The sequence below is a fragment of the Berghia stephanieae genome, chromosome 2 (assembly GCF_034508935.2).
Source record: "Berghia stephanieae isolate SIO BIC M18660-M18661 chromosome 2, UCSD_Bste_1.3, whole genome shotgun sequence".
Taxonomy (NCBI): domain Eukaryota; kingdom Metazoa; phylum Mollusca; class Gastropoda; order Nudibranchia; family Aeolidiidae; genus Berghia; species Berghia stephanieae.
Window position 1 is genome coordinate 15200493 of NC_088361.1, and position 10000 is coordinate 15210492.

Here is a 10000-nt window from a genome sequence, read left to right on the forward strand (position 1 = left end):
TATATTATATATATATATATAATATATATATATTTATTTATATTTTATTTATTTATTTTTTTTTTTTTTTTTTCTAAAGAGGGCTTTATTTGGGTACCGAGTACATTGAAAATTGGAAATGAAAAAAAAAGCTATTTTTGGTTCCAAATAAATACTATCTAGTCTAGATAAAAAGCCAATAAAATGTTATCTAAATAAAAAGGAGCGTCATTTGGTGACATTAGCGCCATTCATAAAAATAGAGTATTGAATGGTATGTAATTTATGGCGGCAGAATAGACAGCGGGTGTTTCTTTTATACGAAACCCGCCGAAACCGCCAAAACCCGCCGAAACCTGACAATGTCATGAGAAGTAGGCAGCAGTGGGAGGTGAACCAGAGACTCAGGGAAGTGTATACCTGTGGGGAGTGAACCTGGGACTATGGGAAGAGGAGGAGGATGGTGTTTCTTTTTTACAAAACCCGCCGAAACCCGACAATATCCGACAATGTTATGGGAAGTAGGCAGCAGTGGGGAGTGAACCAGGGACTCAGGAAAGTGTATACCCGTGGGGAGTGAACATGGGACTATGGGAGGAGGAGGAGGAGGAGGAGGAGGAGGAGGAGGAGGAGGGTGTTTCTTTTTATTTGTTATTTTTTTACGAAACCCGCCTAAACCCGACGCAAGCTCGTGCAGTGGTTGGGAGCACGTCCGGAATTCCAAAAAGCAGGGGCGTATGAATCGTATATTATTAACTTCTCACCAGTATACATAATTAATGTCAGCCCTTCGGGAATTCCCTGAAGGTTTGTAATGACGATTCGGCATTCATCTACTGTGACTGCATTTGCATTATTTATTGTCATATCTTTGAAGATGTTTCGGTGGCCAGTCAGTGACGTCTTCGGCCATATTCGGGGGTTCCTATAGCTCAGTTGGTAGAGCACTCGCTTCAAACGTAAAGGGACCGAGATCGATCCCGGGTGCAGTCGAGATCTTTTTCCCTAACCCCCTCTGTTCACCCAGCAGTGAATGCGAAGCTGAGTCTTTTAGATTTGACGGAAAGTACTTTGCGATTGACTAACGTCCTATCCGAAGGATAGCAAGCAATTGCTATTATCCGTTTTATGCTATAGAAACCGGGATAAACTCCGGTTCCATGGACCGAATGGCTCCAAAGGACTAATTTTTTTTACGTCATCGGGAAGTCACTGAAAGTTTTTAATCAGGATTAAGCACTCATTCATCTACTGTGACTGCAGTTGTATTATTTATTATAATGTCTGTTTAGATGTGTCAGTGACCAGCCAGTGACGTATTCCGCCATATTCAGCTAGATGTATCCTGTTTCTAAACAGTGGATCGAATAGCTTGTTAACCAGTTAACTCACTCAATCCTAGAGATTTTTGCGACTTTCAAAAGTGGAAAGAAATGTATTAAAACTGAACATGTACATAAGTAGTTTTATTCAACTATCATAAACATGTAAAAATTAAAAACACCAGCTTTGATACAACGTCTATAATTTGTCTCAGAAAAATGTAATGAATAGGCATGGGGTCTGGACTTTTTCATTCGAAGGAAGTGATACGAGTATAGATCGATTTAAACGACCCTCATCTAGGCAACACCAAAAAAAAATAAATAACAACTTTCAAACCTGGGACTTTAATGAAAACCCCTCAGGGAACCCATGTTTGAGATTTTTTTGCCAAGACGGGGGTCATTTTAAATCGATCGATATTTCAAGCACGCAAGCTCGTAGTGTTAGAGGTGAAATGAAAACTTCCCGCATCATATTGTATGTACCGACGTGCACTTATTTGCAGGTCTGATAACCCAATTCCTTAGTTGTAATGGAAATCTAACAAAAATGACGCAAAATATTGTCCATTACAACAATGTTAAACTAGGTCCATAAGTCGGTTCGGATGTCAGACCTGTATATATATTGTTCACGTCCAAATGACCATATTGAAATCTTAGATGTGCGCTATAAATAATATGTATATATTTTTGTATATTATTTGGATTTGCTTCTATACTTTTCCACCTTGAAATAAAAATAAATAAACAGTGCGTTAAAAAAAAGTCAATATCGTCGTTACAACCGCTGTTGTTAATGTGGAACATTATCAGAAACAAATATATTTATTTATCATATTTTCTTGTTTGTGTGTGTGTATGTGTGTGTGTGTGTGAGAGAGAGAGAGAGAGAGAGAGAGAGAGAGAGAGCGAGAGAGAGAGAGAAAGAGTAAAGAGAGAGAGAAAAGAGGAGTGGCGAGCGAAAGAAGAAGAGAGAGAGAGAGAGAGAGAGAGAGAGAGAGAGAGAGAGAGAGAGAGAGAGAGAAGATAATCACGTTTTTAACCATTTGTTGTTAAATTGAAACTTGATTCAAGAAACAAAATAGATTACTTGATTTGTTATCTAAATTTTTTGTTTGTTTTATTGTGTTGTAATGATCTGTGTGTGTAATAAGGAGATGCGAAGAGAGAGAGAGAGAGAGAGAGAGAGAGAGAGATTGTCATCGTTATAACCGCTATTGTTAAATTGTAACATAATCAACAAGAAATATATAATTGATTTGTCATATTTTGTTGTTCGTTGTGTGTGTGTGTGTGTGTGTGTGTGTGTGTATGTGAGAGAAAGAGAGAAAGAGAGAGTGAGATATATATATATATATATATATATATATATATATATATATGAGAGAGAGAGAGAGAGAGAGAGAGAAATAGAGAGAGATAGAGATATAGAGAGATTAAAGAAAGAGAGAGAGAGAAAGAGAGAGCGGGAGATAGAGAGAGAGAGAGAAAGAAAGAAAGAAAGAAAGAAAGAAGAGAGAGAGAGAGAGAGAGAGAGATAGAGAGAAAGAGAGAGATAGAGAGAGTGAGAGAGGAGAGAGGAGAGAGAGAGAGAGAGAGAGAGAGAGAGAGAAGATTGTAATCTAACGTTGTTTACAAATTACCTTGAGGCGAATACCAGATCTTTGAAAGCCGTCCTCTGTATTATACCAAAAAGAAAAATGTAATAAAGATTTACTACTACATTGCCTTACTCTGGAGAAAAAAAAAACCCATATTTAAAATTTGGCCAGAAAACTCGTCCTTCAAATATCGATCGATTTAAATGACTCTCATCTTTGCAAAAACTCTCAAACCCGGGACTTCGACGAAGTCCCGGGTTTGAGAGTTTTTGCCAAGATGAGAGTCATTTAAATCGATCGATATTTGAAGAACGAGTTTTCTGGCCAAATTTTAAAATATGTTTTTCTTTAAAATCTAAAGTATGGCAGTATAGCTTTCATCTTTATTCTTTATCCATACGAAAAACAAAAATTTCATTCATGTTATTTTCATTATCAGAGAGGGCTGAATAGACCAGGGAACAAATATTGATTGGGTGTAAACTTTTCGAAATCATTTTTAACTGGTTAAGTGCCGGTTTTTGGTCTTTTCTTAAAAAAGGATGTGTTGCAAGCTCCGTAAAACCCTTAAAATAGGTTAATTCCCTACATTGGGCGGTTTTTATATAAAACAAAAATTTTGGTGAAAAATATAAATTATCTGTGTTGATATCCGTTTTGCGGCGTAATTTGGGGTCTGGCATAAAAAAAATATAACAATCTTGTGGCAAATTTTCCACAAAAACAAATGAAGGAATGACCTCCATATGCTTCCCTCCTATCAGCATTGTAGCACAGTGTGTCACCATAGAGAGATTTTACAGCTTTAGCTTATGGAATTTTCATTAAATCATTACAAAGTTGAAATTCATAATGTTACGACAAAATAATTGTTAAAATGTATAATTTGGATTATAATTGAAAATACACATACCTTTTAAAAACAATCTTTCTATGGTGACATGATACATTATCTCTGATATACCTGTGGAAATTTCCAGACAATTTCATTGAATAGATTCTGTGAAACCTTTGGCACAGCAGCTCATACCCTTAGAAAAATGACATATTGAGAAAATAGCAAAATAGCTTTCCCTTTTTCACAATTTTCTATTTACCTGTACCCTTTTCAACTGTTTTTCGTGCCTTTATAGTCTTATTTAAGAAGTTGGACTTCAATATTATGATTTCTAAGATAATAAGATATCGTTTTCCACCAAAATCTCAAAATCAATTTTTTGAAGGATTTTCCTAATAATTAGACCCAAAACGCCCCATAATAATCAGACGTGAATTAGATAATTGAAAACAAGAAATAACGATTCATCATTTGCCCTAATCTCCATCTTTACTATTTTATTCTCGAGTTCTATAGGGATTTTTTGTTAAGCATATTTACTGTTTGTTAACAAAGTGAATATCAATGTGAAACGTATCGATATATTTGTTAACCATATTTACTAATTCTTAACAAAATGAATATCAATGGGAAAGGTATCGATATATTTTTTTACCAATACTTATTGTTATTTAACATGTCAATATAAAAGGTATCGATATTTTTGTTTACCAATACTTACTGGTTCTTAACAAATGAATATTTATGTGAAAGGAATTCCTAATTAACCAGTAGATTTTTGACCAATCAGAACATTGGGTTTGTGATACACTTTCACACGTGCTCGGACAAACATAGTCCGTTGTTTATAAACAAGAACGTGAATGAAATCGACCTCTCTCTGACCAGTGTTATTATTTTTATACCGTCAAATGGGTGACTATCTAGTTATCACAGAATTTTCTCGGTCAGATTATAAACGTTTAAGTCTACACATAGTTTTCTGTGTTGATGCTATTTGATCAAGCTATAGAACAGTGGGTATTTTATTTAGACACGGACCATCGATAGTAGTTCGCTATGTTTATCAATAACTGCAATTGTTTACATTGTGACGACTGTCTGAGAGGCGTGGCTAATTGCTTAATACAAAGTAAACTTTTTGTGAACCAATATTCTTCAACAGTCATGACGTCACTTCCCTCGTAATACTGGTTCTAAATTATTGAAACAATGACGGACGCCCGTATGAAATACTTCTCCAACGAGCATAAAAGTGTATCCAGAGGAGAAAAAACAGTATAAATCTGATCATGTTTTGACTTCTATACATTTAATCATTAGACATGTGAAAAAGTTCTAGCAAGCATGAAGAATATAAATTACTGATTTTCTTTGTTTAGAACCAAGCTGCTGGTTGCTGGGCAGACGTGACATCAGATTTTTGAATCCTTATTGGAAAAACATTAATGAGATTTTATAACATGATATTACGTGAGGGTTTCTGGTTCTGATGAACTTGTTTTTTAAAAGGTGGAATTTTGCATTACACATCAGTTGAGTTTTCTGTAAATAATCCAATTCAAAATGCACTTATTTGCAGGTCTGATAGCAGAGAGCAATGATGGGCCTAATATATAGCATTACTGTATTGTAAGATATTTGGCGTTGATTGCGAGTATTTCCATTGGGTACATCAATGTGTCCATAACTATTTAGGTTCTCGGACCTGCAAACAGGTACAGGTTGTTTCAATTCAATGTCCTTGTCTTACATTATTTTCCGTTATTTCGCTATTTTTTAAATGTCTTATGTTGGTTTGAATTTTGTTTTCTTCACTATTGTGACTTACAATGCAATTGTGGTTTGAAGGAGAAAGGTCTCTATTAATTGGGGGCAGCGCGAATCAACGGTACGGTCTTTGCTTTGTATCCGACAGGTACCGAGTTCGACCATCCGCCGCTGTGCTGTGTGGCCTTGAGCAAGTCACCTCACCTCGCCCAAGCTCAATTTGCAGCGCTGCACTGGGGCTAACGCCTGGGTTATTCCAGTCTTTTCTTGGAACAGATCCATATGGGGTGAATAGAAGGACATTTACATATTTACTTTATTTATTTATTATATTTTTATTTATTTATTCAAAATTGGTCGTCGTTGTTTTTTACTATTTTGATATACTAAATGGAGTTAGTGTCAGATTTTTATCGGCGATTGCCTAAATACGACGTATACGTATATGCAGGTCTGACATCCAAACCCACTTATGGGCCTAGTTAACATTGTTGTAATGGATACAATATTTTGCGTCATTCTTTCCCGCTAGATTTCCATTGCAGCAATGATACCATAAGGAATTGGGTTAGCAGACCTGCAAATAAGTACACGTCGTCTAAATAAAATTCCTTGAATAGAATGGAATTGTTAATTATTTTTAAAATTTTTGTATACGTATTTTTACAGCTAAAATTAACATTCTGCTATTTCTTTATCTGCTTACCTATCACAAAAAAAAAAACAAAATTGGCATATTTTTTTACTCTCTATTCACCAGTTAACTGCAGACCTTAGTCCGGAAAACCAAGAATTTAAAAAAAAAATTGGCCAGAAAGCTCGCCCTACGAAATGTAAATTGATTGAAATCCCCCCCCCCCCCCCCCAAGCTCACGAGATTTGAGAGTTTTTGCCATTTGTGCGTCTTGTGGTATGACACTCGCTTTCGGATCGAATGAAAGGTCCTGGGTTCGAGCCTCCCTCGGCGCATAGTTGATGGGTCCTTGGAAAAGGCTCTTTACTCACATTCTCTCACCGTAATCAGGTGTTAAATGAGGACCTGGCCGTTAACAGTGTTGTCTTTGTCCGAACAAAAATTGTAACTTCGCCAAACAGGCGTCATGTCCCGTCCTAAATGTTAAATGTTGCTGTTGGCCAGGGACCCCTTGAAAGCGTTTTGAGCACGTTTATTGGATATAGTTCTATATAAAAGCTCTTTGTTTAAAAAATCGATCGATATTTGAACGACGAGTATTCTAACCAAATATGACCCACCGTATCAAAGCGGTATTATGTCGGGATACACTATGTTAGGGAAATTGAATTCATATCCACAAATATCAAACTTGGGTTTACTTTCTCTACGTCATGGTGGAATATAAATACTATTTATTGCTTTACAAAAACTTCTGAGGTCCAATTTCTCATAATTCTATCTCTAAATTTACAATTTTGGGTTATGAATCATCCCGACATAATACCGTTTTGAGACGGAAGGTCACAAATATGTAAATTCTTGTGTTTCCATAATACGCCAGTTATAATATTGTTAAAAGCTACGACCGCTTTCAATATTTGTTTTTCTATATTATCTCGCCCATGTAAATCGCTTAGCTTTGATATGAATTTATGTAGCTACCTAGATATCTTTGTATACGTCTTTACATTAAATAATTAATATTATATATAATAATAATAATAATAATAATAATAATAATAATAATAATAATAATAATAATAATAATAATAATAATAATAATAATAATAATAAAATAATAATAATAATAATAATAATAATAATAATAATAATAATAATAATAATAATAATAATAATAATAATAATAATAAATAATAATAATAATAATAATAATAATAATAATAATAATAATAATAATAATAATAATAATAATAATAATAATAATAATAATAATAATAATAATAATAATAATAATAATAATAATAATAATAATAATAATAATAATAATAATAATAATAATAATAATAATAATAATAATAATTATAATAATAATAATAACAATAATAATAATAATAATAATAATAATAATAATAATAATAATAATAATAATAATAAATAATAATAATAATAAAATAATAACAATAATAATAATAATAATAATAATAATAATAATAATAATAATAATAATAATAATAATAATAATAATAATAATAACATAGCACTTGTATAGAGCATAAACATGTCTAGATCATGCTCTATGCGATTCACAGTTACAAAAAATGACAATCTAAAATATACTTAACACACACACACACACACACTTTCACACACACAAACAGACACACTTTTAGTTACTACTGATTAGAAGAAAAGATGAATTGATGAGAGATAAAAAATGTGTTCTAAAATGTCAAGAATTATTATAATACAATCACTATGATATCAAGATTGATTGATTTGTCTTCCTTGACTTAATCCTGTGGCTATGTGGTCTTGTGGTATGACACTCATTTTCGGATCGGACGGTCCTGGGTTCGAGCCTCGCTCGTCGCATAGTTGAGTTATTGGAAAAGGCTCTTTCCTCACATTTCTCTCACCGTACTCATGTGTAAATGAGTCCCTGGCCGCTAACTGCGCTGTCTCTGTCCGAAAGGTACTGTGATATCGTCTAAGTGTAACAGGCGTGTCCTAAAAGTACTGTGATATCGTCCAACTGTAACAGGCGTGTCCGAAAAGTACTGTGATATCGTCCAACTGCAACAGGCGTGTCCGAAAAGTACTGTGATATCGTCTAACTGTAACAGGCGTGTCCTAAAAGTACTGTGATATCGTCCAACTGTAACAGGCGTGTCCGAAAAGTACTGTGATATCGTCTAACTGTAACAGGCGTGTCTGAAAAGTACTGTGATATCGTCTAACTGTAACAGGCGTGTCCGAAAAGTACTGTGATATCGTCTAACTGTAACAGGCGTGTCCTAAAAGTACTGTGATATCGTCCAACTGTAACAGCGTGTCCGAAAAGTACTGTGATATCGTCTAACTGTAACAGGCGTGTCTGAAAAGTACTGTGATATCGTCTAACTGTAACAGGCGTGTCCGAAAAGTACTGTGATATCGTCTAACTGTAACAGGCGTGTCCGAAAAGTACTGTGATATCGTCTAACTGTAACAGGCGTGTCCGAAAAGTACTGTGATATCGTCTAACTGTAACAGGCGTGTCCTAAAAGTACTGTGATATGTCTAACTGTAACAGGCGTGTCCGAAAATACTGTGATATCGTCTAACTGTAACAGGCGTGTCCGAAAATACTGTGATATCGTCTAACTGTAACAGGCGTGTCCGAAAAGTACTGTGATATCGTCTAACTGTAACAGGCGTGTCCGAAAAATACTGTGATATCGTCTAACTGTAACAGGCGTGTCCGAAAAGGACTGTGATATCGTCTAACTGTAACAGGCGTGTCCGAAAAGTACTGTGATATCGTCTAACTGTAACAGGCGTGTCCGAAAAGTACTGTGATATCGTCTAACTGTAACAGGCGTGTCCTAAAAGTACTGTGATATCGTCTAACTGTAACAGGCGTGTCCGAAAAGTACTGTGATATCGTCTAACTGTAACAGGCGTGTCCGAAAAGTACTGTGATATCGTCTAACTGTAACAAGCGTGTCCGAAAAGTACTGTGATATCGTCTAACTGTAACAGGCGTTCCAAAAATACTGTGATATCGTCTAACTGTAACAGGCGTGTCCGAAAAGTACTGTGATATCGTCTAACTGTAACAGGCGTGTCCGAAAAGTACTGTGATATCGTCTAACTGTAACAGGCGTGTCCAAAAAGTACTGTGGTATCGTCTAACTGTAACAGGCGTGTCCTAAAAGTACTGTGATATCGTCTAACTGTAACAGGCGTGTCCGAAAAGTACTGTGATATCGTCTAACTGTAACAGGCGTTTCCTAAAAGTACTGTGATATCGTCGCACTATAACAGGCGTGTCCGAAAAGTACTGTGATATCGTCTAACTGTAACAGGGTTTCCGAAAAGTACTGTGATATCGTCTAACTGTAACAAGCGTGTCCGAAAAGTACTGTGATATCGTCTAACTGTAACAGGCGTGTCCGAAAAGTACTGTGATATCGTCTAACTGTAACAGGCGCGTCCGAAAAGTACTGTGATATCGTCTAACTGTAACAGGCGTGTCCGAAAAGTACTGTGATATCGTCTAACTGTAACAGGCGTGTCCGAAAAGTACTGTGATATCGTCTAACTGTAACAGGCGTGTCCGAAAAGTACTGTGATATCGTCTAACTGTAACAGGCGTGTCCGAAAAGTACTGTGATATCGTCTAACTGTAACAGGCGTGTCCGAAAAGTACTGTGATATCGTCTAACTGTAACAGGCGCGTCCGAAAGTACTGTGATATCGTCCTACTGTAACAGGCGTGTCCGAAAAGTACTGTGATATCGTCTAACTGTAACAGGCGTGTCCGAAAAGTACTGTGATATCGTCTAACTGTAACAGGCGTGTCCGA

General features: G+C 35.5%; 1 protein-coding gene across 4 annotated transcripts in view; it reads left to right on the forward strand.

Moving 5' to 3' along the window:
* The window catches only part of LOC144964379 (putative sodium-coupled neutral amino acid transporter 11), a 174956-nt gene that overhangs the window by 53331 nt on the left and 111625 nt on the right, over positions 1 to 10000 (forward strand). The gene's annotated exons all lie outside the window — the stretch shown is intronic.